The sequence below is a fragment of the Cupressus sempervirens genome, chromosome 10, assembly GCF_028749045.1.
Source record: "Cupressus sempervirens isolate cs-2001-9-10 chromosome 10, ASM2874904v1, whole genome shotgun sequence".
Lineage (NCBI taxonomy): Eukaryota > Viridiplantae > Streptophyta > Pinopsida > Cupressales > Cupressaceae > Cupressus > Cupressus sempervirens.
In genome coordinates this window covers 343749584-343762332 of record NC_143127.1, presented here as the reverse complement: position 1 = coordinate 343762332, position 12749 = coordinate 343749584, and the positions used below count along the sequence as shown (strand labels likewise).

At 35.4% G+C, this 12749-nt stretch overlaps 1 protein-coding gene and 1 long non-coding RNA gene across 2 annotated transcripts in view; one reads left to right on the top strand and one right to left on the bottom strand.

Annotated features, from left to right (window-relative positions):
* The window catches only part of LOC149533992 (MADS-box transcription factor 23-like), a 227032-nt gene that overhangs the window by 67387 nt on the left and 146896 nt on the right, over positions 1–12749 (top strand). The window lies entirely within an intron of this gene.
* On the bottom strand, positions 91–12543 carry LOC149533993 (uncharacterized). Its single transcript, XR_016356945.1, has 3 exons — positions 12346–12543; positions 10706–10806; positions 91–405 (listed from the first exon to the last, which is right to left on the bottom strand). It is a non-coding gene; the product is annotated as an uncharacterized LOC149533993 (long non-coding RNA).

Genomic DNA, 12749 nt, shown 5'->3' with positions numbered 1-12749 from the left:
TTGATGTAAAAGGTGATGAAGGCATATTTTTAGGACACTTCTTATTACTTAATTTTAACACATGTTAAAATTCAGCTCTGAAAATTCAAATTTTATTTGCTGAAAACACTTTTCATTTTGATATTTGAAAGAATATAAATGTCCTTGTATCATTCATTTCATGAATATACATTTGATATTTTACACATAATGATGAAATACTGAAGGCAAAGTATCTCACATAAATCGAGAATACAATTGCTATCTTTCATACGTACTAAGAACAAGAAAAATAAAACATATGGGAGAAAGTCAGAGATAACCAGTCATTGCCTTTCAGACTTTGACTGGTTAGATGTTCTCTGTCATTGCATTGTCGCCCATGGTTCAGTTTTTGATCCGGTAAGCTTCTGGTTCTTTGTTTTCCTACAAGAGAAAAGAGGTGGGGTTAGATCTTTATGATCTAAGCAAAGACTAGTTATCTATAACCACGTACTCGCACATATCATATTCTTCTTATTTTTGAATATGTACAAAAAATAGCAATGTGCATTCTAAGTATTCAAATGCAAATCACAGAAAGGTAATTTGTGAGTGTCACGAACCCGTGCTTGAACTTCATAAAAGACCATATCAAATACCATAAAATTGAAAAGAGTGAGCTACTAGAAAATAAAGCATTGTGACAAGGAACAAGCAGAGATAAGAACAAATTAAGAAAAAATTGTTAATAGTACAACAGATCAGTTAAAAAACATGGAAGTATTATCTGGAATACTGAAGCATAAACAGTAAAAGCAAGCAATGCCATGATAACTCAGCCAATACACCAGTAAAAAACGGAAAAGAAGATAATTTCGAGAAATTCAGAAGCAGACACTTCATGGCTTGTAACTTGAATGATTCTAAACAATCTGTTTTAATTCAAGCAGTTAACGCTGTTGACTCTAATATTTCTTCTGATATAAAATTGATCCAGGGTCCCCAGGAATAAGGAAGACCTCAATGTTGATCCCACTTCTTTCCACCTTAGGCCATAAGAAGTTTAGAGTACTGGTGTGTGCACCCACTAATGCAGCGGTATTAGAAATGGCAATTAGATTCATCAAAATAGTTACAAGCCCATCACGAGTGTGCTCTGATAAAGATAACTTTACTTGTGTCATGACTTTTGAGTGACCTTGTGCTGATTAGGAATGAGGATAGATTTGAACAAGGTGGTATTTTTTGAGATATTTTCCTTAAAATATCTCAGTAATAAGAAACATTTGAAGGATTGTTCTTTGTTTTAAGAGAAGTGAATGTACCCAATTGCTGAGAAGGCATTTATATAGTGGAACTGATATTGCCTACATGACCCAAAAGATAGGAGGTAAAGAGAAAATATGCCCAAAGTTTTGTTACAGTAGTATTGGTGGATGCGTATTTTTCATACAAAGGTTGAAAACTAACAGGAAATGCTATTGTTCCATATGCCAGCAGAAACGTACAACAAGAAATATGAGATGCCCCCAAAATTTTTAAGCAGTAAAACCCTGCAAAGAATTCCCAGTTACAGTTACAACAGCAGAGAGTTCTATGACACAAAGCTTTTGGAACACTTCAAACATGGAATAGTATGGGAAAGAATGTTACAAGAAGTGATAAAACTTTCAAACAACCAGTCAAAGCAAAACCTTATCTGTCAAGTGGGTTTAGAACAATGCTACAGCCAGAAATAAGATGAAAACAACAAATTTTTTGTATGCAAGAAATCGTGCTTCCAACACCAATGATGTTAACTTTCAAATACTGATATCTACTCAAAACCCAACTAGATACCTGCAACATATAATCAAATATGGAGCTATTTCAATAGAGAGGAAAAAACGTGCCCCAAAATAAGGTCTAAGAAAAACTCTGCAGAAGAACGTGCTCCCAGCACTAGTTCTTAAAATGGAGACAACTTTGTTAAAAGAAAAATCGTGCTTCCAGCACTAAAGTGAAAATGCATTTTGTCATAACGTTTCCAAATATACCATCAAATGTAACAGAGTCGTGCTTCTAGCACAATACCAAAACATTTATTAAGAATGGAAAAACGTTACCTCCAGCAGTAGGAGACGATGGTGACTCCAAAATAATAGCAGAAGAGAAGAAAAACGTGCTTCCAGCACTCAGTCACGTGATAGAGGCAGCAGCAGCAATATGTTTTGAATGCTTCAGCAAGCATTTTCATTAAAAAAAAATTGATAAAAACTCCTCCAACAAACCCTTGTTGACTCCTTCTCATATTATCTCCAGCCAACATGAAATATGAATGAGCAACTTTAGGGTTGCAAAACAATATATCAAGAGTCCCTTTCTTTATTTCATAAATTTTGAAGTCCGTGGGGACTTAAGTGGGTTTATTTCCCATTTATATTTTTCACAATGTTTGTATATTGCCGTGGATTTTAGAAAGGGGGAAAAATATAATGTTTTATGCCATGGGGGTGGAAGGGTTAAGTGTTAGTATTTTAACACTTAGTTTTTTGTAAATATTTGCATTTTAAATAAGGTTATTTATTGGTATTTTATAAATCACTTTATAATCTTATTTAATTAAATGCAAATGTATAGACCGTTTCAAAGTCATGTATCTTTTTCAAATCTTGTACTTAGGGATTTCAAATCAGTTATGTCAGGTGTTTGGAGGAGAAAAAGGAGGATAAATAGTAGCTGAAGACTTGGTATTTCAAATATTTTGAGTTATTGAGGAGAGATTGTAGGGTTTTTATTTTGGGTCGAATTCATACCTTGACTGAGCTTTTTGGAGATCTTTATGGTCAGTTAGAACTCTTTTAGGGATTTTTAACATGAGTCATAAGTTTTGTTATGACTTAGTGCAGTTGTTAGGAAGTAAGTCATCTTTTTGATAAGTTTTGACTCCCTTTTTGTAGCCTATTTTTCTAAACTCGACCTAGGTTGCAATTGTATTTAGGAAGTTTTCTGAACTCATTTTAGGGGGTTTTGATTAGGTAGACGGAGGCTCTTGTGACAATTTTTGTCCTTGGCAATTTTTATGCAAAATCTTGTAACTTTTTTGGAGACTAGTAAATACTGGCAGCATTTTGGAGCAGTTTTCTATCAAATTCAAGCCTTCTTTCTTCCTGTGTTTGTGTGTCAAGTGCATGATTGATGAGAGATATAAGTGAGTTAATAATTCCTTATTTTCTTTTGTCTCATCTATTACCTTGTTGCAGGAGTGTATGTTGTATGCAGGTTATATTTTGTGTCTAAGTTAAATTTGGTTTTCATGTGAAGAAATCCTCTTCCTTGCTAATCTGTTTAAGGACCTTATTATGAAATATTAATGCATATCTAGACAGAATAGAAGTGTTTCATCTCTAGTTATAGAATTCATATAATCTTCTTAAGAAAGCCATTATTTTCTCAGTATTCCTATCACATTTGGTGTATCACCTGGTTCTTTAGTTTAAGTTACAAATTATAAGTTCATTTCCAGCAATTCTAACTCTTTCCCCCATAAGTTTAAAGTAGTTTCGTATAATAACTAGAGATTATCCAGTAGGAATCAGCCTAGAATCCGGAGGTTTCATTTCTAGGTATGCATGTCCCACATATAGAAATAACTCCCATGTTAAGCAGGATTGTTAAACAAATATAGTTTAATAGGGTGCAAATTCTTAGCCTTAACAGTTTTTGGCATGCCCGGTGGGACTAAAAGTTAGATTTTTGTTCAAGAAACTCTTGCTATGTGGTATGCTACAGTAAGTTCACCGCTTTAAAGAAGCTCATTTTCAACATATCTGGCGACTCCATTGGTGAAGGAAGGAGACCAATGCTTAAAATTTCATGAAAAAGACTAGAAGTTCAAAATCTTTTGAATATTTGGAGCTGTCGTGACCCAAAAGAAAAGGAAGAACTTTGGATAGAACTCCTCGTGCAAAGAGAGTTCAGACCACTCCTCCAAGAGTGTATGCTAGAAGAGGAAGATCATTGCAAAGTGAACGTTTTGTAATACGTTCAGCTTCACCAATTGTTAGAGCAATTTCCACAATGGTTGCACCAAGAGCTTTTGCCTTTGTACCTTTCAATCAAGGAAGCCCTTTGAATTTACAGCAGCATGATGATATACCATTGGCAGCTTTGAAAGGACTGCCGTAATTCATGGGAGAAAGACAGATCACACCTTTTGAGCACATAAGAGATGTAGCAGCACTATGTAATGTTCATCATGTAACTCAAGAGAATGTAATAGTGAGATTATTGGTTGCATCATTCAAAAGAAAGGCATTAGAATGGTTTAGAAGTCTTCCTGTGGCTTCTATATCAACTTGGGACAAGCTCGGAGATGCATTCACAAGATTTTGTGAAGAAGAGCGGTTGATTACCATCAAGAGAGCACCTCAGGAGCAAATGATAGACTTTAATATCCGATTCCAAAAAACTTGGAATAGGATACCTGCTGCGGTAAGGACTTTTACTGATCATGCATTTTTGTATTATCTAAAAAGTCTTAATAGTGATATTTTGGTAGTGATCCAATCAATGGGAGGTCAATCATTACCTCAGGCTTATAGCATAGCTATTAGGGCAGAAAATAGTCTTATTCAAGCGAGAAAGATAGCTCCTAGGCCTCGCATGCCCTATTTTCTAGATAGTCACTCGAATATGCCACTTAATATACCCCCTCTTGCTACTATACCTATTGTTCCAGCTATAGAATCAGTAGGGAGTCAAACTAATGCTATTGCTGGTCCTTCAAATGAGCTTCAAGAAATTAAAACTTTTCTGTAAACCTTAGGAAACGAGTTGACTAGTATGAAAAAATAGCAATACCAAGGTCCTAGGCCGCCGTATCAAAGGTATAACCAACAGCAGCAAGGAGTGGCTCAATCTTATCAAAATTAGGGGTATAATCAATAGTTTCAGTAGAATAGACAGCCATATCAAGGTCAACGACAAAATATAAATCAGAGACCATATCAGCAATATAACTCAAGTTCTTCAAATCAAGCTAATCCAGTGAAAGATATGGTTCCTGCACAAAATAACCTTGCAGTGGATTATGAATGGTGTTATCCATGCAACCAAGCACATAATCAGGCCACATGTTCAAATGGAGTGCTTAATCAAGCGTTCATGGTTCAAAATACTGCTAGTACATAGCAAGATGCATCTTCTACCATACCTGAACAGCAACAAGATGTAAATCCCAATGAAACAGCATTCCTGAATTGGCAAAGTGGAGAATTTGGTGGTGTAAATGATGATTCAGCAACTGTAACATATGCTAGAGCAAAGAAAAGAGCCCTAGAAACTGATCAAACAGCTGATAAAGGTAAAGAACATATTATACATGTTGAGCCATCATTCACAAAGGGACCAAATATACCACAAAAGCCTACAATCCAGCAAACCAGTAATCACCCTCACAAAGATATAGATCTGATTGCTGCGAAAGTACAGCTGTACCTTACAGCATAGTGGACAGCATGAAGAAAATGAACGTGTCTATGACTATGTGGGATTCCTTATCCATTTCGGGACAAGCTGAGATGTTAAAAAAGGAGTTGAATGGTGAAGGTGTGCAAGAGCAAGTTATTGGAAACCGTGATAAAGTGGTGATGACAAATGCTGAACCAAAAAATGATGAGAACAGCAAAATAAAAATAATGGTCCAAGGTAAGGACGTGAGACCTCCTCCTTTCTATTTTTTTTTAATCATTGGAAAAAATTTGGTACATAATTGTATGGTTGACAATGGAGCAACTTGTTCTGTTATGCCAAAAAGAGTAGCTGATCAATTAGAGCTAAAATATGAGCCAGTAGAGAAAGGAGTAGTTCAGCTAGATGGTACTTCTGTAAATACCATAGGTCTCATTAAAAATGCTTGTTTGACCTTGCATGCTTGTCCTACCTTTTCCATTCCACAAAATATATATGCGATAGATTTACCTCCCTATTTTGGCCTTTGCCTATCAAGAGAATTTACAGCTAAGATAGGAGGTTATTTGTCATCTGACTAGACTCATATGATTTTCCGTACTAGATATGGAACAAAGGTGAACATACAATCAGAAGTACTTGCAAGAGATATTATAGAGCCTTATACACTTAGTACGGTAAATGCGAATTATGTCAATTTTAGCCAAGGTGATTGTGCTACTCCTGTTTCACATACATCCACTGCTGAAATTCCCGACATACTTTTAGATGAGTGGGCTGCTGAGAATGCTTTCATGGCCAATTCTAGTACTATTCTAGATGTTGGGATAGGTAATTACATGTTTCAAGAAACTGCTTTGGAGTTACCAAATTTAGTTAAAAGAGGAGAATCTGATTCTGAGCAGCAAGATAAGGTTTGGAATATGTTTTTTGATGGATCACGAGGTAAACAAGGTATTGGTGGAGGAGTGATGTTAGTATCTCCTAATGGAGTGAAACATTATGCAGCTTTTAGATTTGGTTTTTCTTGTACTAACAATACTGCTGAGTATGAAAGTCTAATTCAGGGATTAGAATGGGCAAGGAAAAAGGGCATTGGTTGTATAAAGGTTCTTGGTGACAGTGAACTTATTGTCAATCAAGTAAGGGATTTACATGTTGCTAAAAATGATATATTAAAACTATACAAACATCGTGTGTGGGACACTATTGAAGAGTTTTCTGCTTTCAATATTGTTTCTATTCCAAGGACTAAAAATCAACATGCTGATAGATTAGTAGCTATAGGTGCTCAATTTGATATACCTGTAGAAATCAGCAAGGACAATGTTCAGCAACATGTCAAGATTGTGGTAAGACCTTCAATTCCTGATAACAATGTAAGCTAGCAAGTTTTTGAAAATGATGAATAGATCTTGCAATTTCTGCTAGAAGAAGATATTTTTGCTGTTTCTAATCAGAATAAATTAAAGCAGAATTATGGAGATCAAATAGTACAGTTGAAGTCTAATAAATTACCTAAAGGTTTGGTATCGCTTGAATCTATTTTTAATTCAGATAATCAAGCTAAAAAGGATAAGACTGGTTTGTTGGTTTCTCAAGAACATTATGACAGTTTAGAGGTGGCACCAGGGAAATCTTGAAATTTGGTAAGGTAAGTACTCCTTTGGAAAAAGAATCTTATGTTCAACTTTTTTAGGAATTTGCTGATGTATTTGCATGGGAATATGGTGATTTAAAAGGTTTCAATCCTGAGTTAACACATCACACCATAGAATTAGAGCCTAATGCCAAGCCAATTAGGCAAAGACAAAGACCTGTTAATCCCAAATTAGAGCCATTAATGCAGAAAGAGGTTTTCAGGCTAATTAAGAGTGGCATTATTTTTCCAATCAAACATACTAGTTGGGTGTCCAATCTAGTCCCTGTTAGAAAGAAAAATGGAGAGCTAAGGTTGTGTGTAGATTTCAAGGATTCGAATAGAGCATCATTGAAAGATAGGCACCCTCTTCCCTCTATGGAATAGATACTTCAGTATGTTGCTGGTTTAGAGCGTTTTTCCTTGCTAGATAGTTATTTGGAGTATAATCAGATTCTAGTAAAGAGTGAAGATCAGTTTAAAACTGCTTTTACCACTAAATAGGGTACCATGGCATACAAAAGAATGCCTTTTGGTTTGTCAAATGCAAGGGCAACATTCCAAAAAGTCATGGATATGGCATTTAGTAATCTGATGTTCAAATTTGTATTGGTATATCTTGATGATATCACAGTATATTCCGAAAAGGAAGCAGATCATTTGAGTCATTTAAGGCAGGTTTTTGAACGCTGCAGAGAGTTTGGAGTATCTCTTTATCCAAAAAAATGTATTTTTGTTGTGCCTGAAGGTAAGCTTTTGGGATATATGGTTTCTAAACAAGGGGTTATAGTGGATCTAGAAAGGATATCAACAATTTTAGAGTTACCATTGCCACATCATAAAAAAGCATTGCAATCTTTTATTGGCAAAATTAATTTTGTAAGACGGTTTTTGCCTAACATTGCAGAATTATTGAAACCATTAACTGCTATGTTGAAGAAAAACGTTGTTTACACTTGGACAAAGGAAGCCAAAAATAGTTTTCAAGTTATTAAATAATTTTTAGCAGCGGCTCCTACTTTAATCAATCCTAATTTTAGTAAGGATTTTATCTTGTATGCATATGGTGGTTATGATACCATTTCCGCAATGTTGGTACAGAAAAATGCAGAAGCTTTGGAATAGCCGATAGCCTTTTTCAGCAAAGGTTTAGAGGATTATGAGCATAAATACAGTTTTGTTGAAAAACATGTTCTCGCTGTTGTTAAGGCACTGAAGAAATTTAGACACTTGTTGTCTTACAATAAGATTCATTTAAGAGTTGCGCACCCTAGTATCAAAGAAGTCTTACTTAGTAAGGATTTGAATGAAAAAAGGGCTGGCTGGATAACATGAGTCATGGAGTATGACGTTGATATTCAGGTGACTAAGTTGGTTGGAGGTAAAGGCTTATGTGAGCAGATTGCTGATAGGGACGTTTTAAGGTCACAAGAGCAAGTAGATACTATTTTGCTAATTAATGCAACATCTGATGCTGACATGTCAGCAAGCTGGTTACAAAATATGGTTCATTTCTTAAAAACCAATGAGTGCCCAGCTAATTTAGACAAGGCAAAACAAAGGTATTATCGTTTACAATCTATTCCTTTTGTCTTAATTAATGATGTTTTATTTAGAAAAGATCGCAATGGTGTCCTTCTCAGATGCATCGATTCTGATCAGATTGCAGATATTTTGCATGAATTTCATGATGGTCATTTAGGAGGCCATTTTTCTCCTAGAACCACAGCATATAAAATTCTTAGAGGTGGATATTATTGGCCTGATATCTTTAAAGATAGCCATGCATATGTTAGAAAATGTGTCAAGTGTGCCATGTTTGCAGGAAAAGAAAGGCTGCCAGCCTTACCTTTGCAGCCAATTAAAATAGAGCAGCCCTTTCAAAAGTGGGGTGTTGACTTCATAGGGCCAATTAACCCTCAGTCAAGTGCAAGACACAAATGGATAATTATTGCCACTGATTATTTCACACGTTGGACAGAGGCAGCAACACTCAAGGATGCGAATGAGACAGCGATTCTTAATTTTTATGATGATATTTTGAACAGGTTTGGAGTTCTTGATTCTGTAATTTCTGATAATGCATTTGCGTTCATTGGATTAAAGATAACTAATTGGGCACTCAAATATGGAATTTATCTCAGTACTAGTTCTAACTATTACCCACAAGGTAATAGGTTAGCAAAATCTTCAAACAAGAATTTAATAAGGATTATTAAAAGAATGCTGCAGGAGAATCAGCAGGATTGGCACTCTAAGTTGAAGACTACTTTATGGGTGGATAGAATTACTCCAAAACAAATAACCGGGAATTCACCTTATCAGTTAGTTTATGGAAAAGAGGCTCAGTTATCAATTGAAATAGAAATACCAACACTTGATCTTGCCACTCAATTGGTTCTTTTTGAAGAAGGAGACCCTATGTCAGTGCGATATGCGCAGCTGATGGAATTGGAGGAAACTCGAAGGAAAGCAATGCAAACTATGGAGTATCAGCAAATGCAAGTCAAGAAAAGCTTTGATAAAATAGCAAGGGTCAGAAACTTTAATGTGGGTGATATTATTCTCAAATGGGATATTTTGAAAAGCAGGCCAAGTCATCATACTAAGTTTGATCACATGTGGGCCGGCCCGTACTTGATTGCTGAATGCAAGGAGCACAATGCTTTCCAGTTGGCTACAATGGAAGAGGATATCTTGCCAATCCCTATGAATGGGATTCACCTCAAGTCTTGTTTTGAGGTATGAGTTTCAGTTCTACCTTGTATATATTAGGTTAGTTTTTCCTGTTTTCAATAAGTGCATATGCATTTTTAGTTGAGTTTTCCTAAGCGTTGTCCAAGCGCGTGTTAGTTTCCTATTTTCCTAGGTTAATTTCTCGTTTTCCTTAAGTTTTAGGTTGGTCAAGTTGTTGGTTTGTGTTGATAAGCTTTCATAATTCGCCCATCTCATTCATGTATGTATCAATATATGTGTTTAAATGAATACATATACATAACAAACACATGCATACACACATACATAATGTCGCAGCTAATCAAGTCCCGCTGTCAACATACATACATGCATATCCATATATGCGCTATTCATACGCATTCATTCAAACTCACCCATTCATCCATACATCAATAAGATGACCAGAATATGAAAAATTGGCTTCTAAAGCTGTTACTTGAATTTGGCCATACATATCAGTCAGTTAAATAAGAGTTTTAAGTCCTATTAAACTCACGTACATGCATTCAAAACTCAACCAACAGCTTTAGAAGTCACGTCGTGTCAGGTCTAGGTGCTAGGATGCATTCTATTTTTGACTCCATGCCCAATGGATTTTTTTTTAAGGCTACCGATCAAGTGTCTAGCAGGCAGACAAAAAGCAAGAAGTCACCAAAAATGTTACTTAATTTTAACACATGTTAAAATTCAGCTCTGAAAATTCAAATTTTATTTTCTGAAAACACTTTTCATTTTGATATTTGAAAGAATATAAATGTCCTTGTATCATTCATTTCATGAATATACATTTGATATTTTACGCATAATGATGAAATGCTCAAGGCAAAGTATCTCATATAAATCGAGAATATAATTGCTATCTTTCATACGTGCTAAGAACACGAAAAATAAAACATATGGGAGAAAGTCAGAGATAACCAGTCATTGTCTTTCAGACTTTGACTGATTAGATGTTCTCTGTCGTTGCATTATCGCCCATGGTTCAGTTTTTGATGGTAAGCTTCTGGTTCTTTGTTTTCCTGCAAGAGAAAAGAGGTGGGGTTAGATCTTTATGATCTAAGCAAAGACTAGTTATCTATAACCACGTACTCGCACATATCATATTCTTCTTATTTTTGAATACGTACAAAAAATAGTTACTGGAAAATAAAGCACTGTGACAAGGAACAAGCAGAGATAAGAACAAATTAAGAAAAAATTGTTAACAATACAACAGATCAGTCAGAAAACATGGAAGTATTATTTGGAATACTGAAGCATAAACAGTAAAAGCAAGCAATGCCATGATAACTCAGCCAATACACCAATAAAAAATGGAAAAGAAGATAGTTTCGGGAAATTTAGAAGCAGACACTTCATGCCTTGTAACTTGAATGATTCTAAACAATCTATTTTAATTCAAGCAGTTAACGCTGTTGACTCTAATATTTCTTCTAATATAAAATTGATCCAAGGTCCCCAAGAATAGGGAAGACCTCAATGTTGATCGCACTTCTTTCCACCTTAGGCCATAAGAAGTTCAGAGTACTGGTGTGTGCACCCACTAATGCAGCAGTATCAGAAATGGCAATTAGATTCATCAAAATAGTTACAAGCCCATCAGGAGTGTGCTCTGATAAAGATAACTTTACTTGTGTCATGACTTTGAGTGACCTTGTACTGATTAGGAATGAGGATAGATTTGAACAAGGTGGTATTTTTTGAGATATTTTCCTTAAAATATCTTAGTAATAAGAAACATTTGAAGGATTGGTCTTTGTTTTAAGAGAAGTGAATGTACCCAATTGCTGAGAAGGCATTTATATAGTGGAACTGATATTGCCTGCATGACCCAAAAGACAGGAGGTAAAGAGAAAATATGCCCAAAGTTTTGTTACAGCAGTATTGGTGGATGCGTATTTTCCATGCAGAGGTTAAAAACTAACAGGAAATGCTATTGTTCCATATGCCAGCAGAAATGTACAACAAGAAATATGAGATGCCTAGAATTTTTAAGCAGTAAAACCTTGCAAAGAATTCCCAATTATGGTTACAGCAGCAGAGAGTTCTATGACACAAAGCTTTTGGAACACTTCAAACATGAAATAGTATTGGAAAGAATGTTACAAGAAGTGATAAAACTTTCAAAAAACCAGTCAAAGCAAAACCCTATCTGTCAAGTGGGTTTAGAACAATGCTACAGCCAGAAATAAGATGAAAACAACAAATTTTTTGTATGCAAGAAATCGTGCTTCCAGCACCAATGATGTTAACTTTCAAATACTGATATCTACTCAAAACCCAACTCGATACCTGCAACATATAATCAAATATGGAGCTATTTTGACAGAGAGGAAAAAACGTGCCCCAAAATAAGGTCCAAGAAAAACTCTGCAGAAGAATGTGCTCCCAGCACTAGTTCTTAAAATGGAGACAACTTTGTCAAAAGAAAAATCATGCTTCCAGCACTAAAGTGAAAACACATTTTGTCATAACGTTTCCAAATATACCATCAAATGTAACAGAGTCGTGCTTCCAGCACAACGGCATAACGTTTATTAAGAATGGAAAAAAATTACCTCCAGCAGTAGGAGACCATGGTGACTCCAAAATAACAGCAGAAGAGAAGAAAAACGTGTTTCCAGCACTCAGTCACGTGACGGAGGCAGCAGCAGCAATATGTTTCGAATGCTTTAGCAAGCATTTTCATAAAAAAAAATTGATAAAATCTCCTCCAACAAACCCTAGCCGACTCCTTCTCATATTATCTCCAGCCAACATGAAATACGAATGAGTAACTTTAGGGTTGCAAAACAATATATCAAGGGTCCCTTTCTTTATTTCATAAATTTTGAAGTCCATGGGGACTTAAGTGGGTTTATTTCTCATTTATATTTTTCACAATGTTTGTATATTGCTGTGGGTTTTAGAAAGTGGAAAAAAATATAATATTTTATGCCATGGGGGTGGAAGGGGTAAGTGT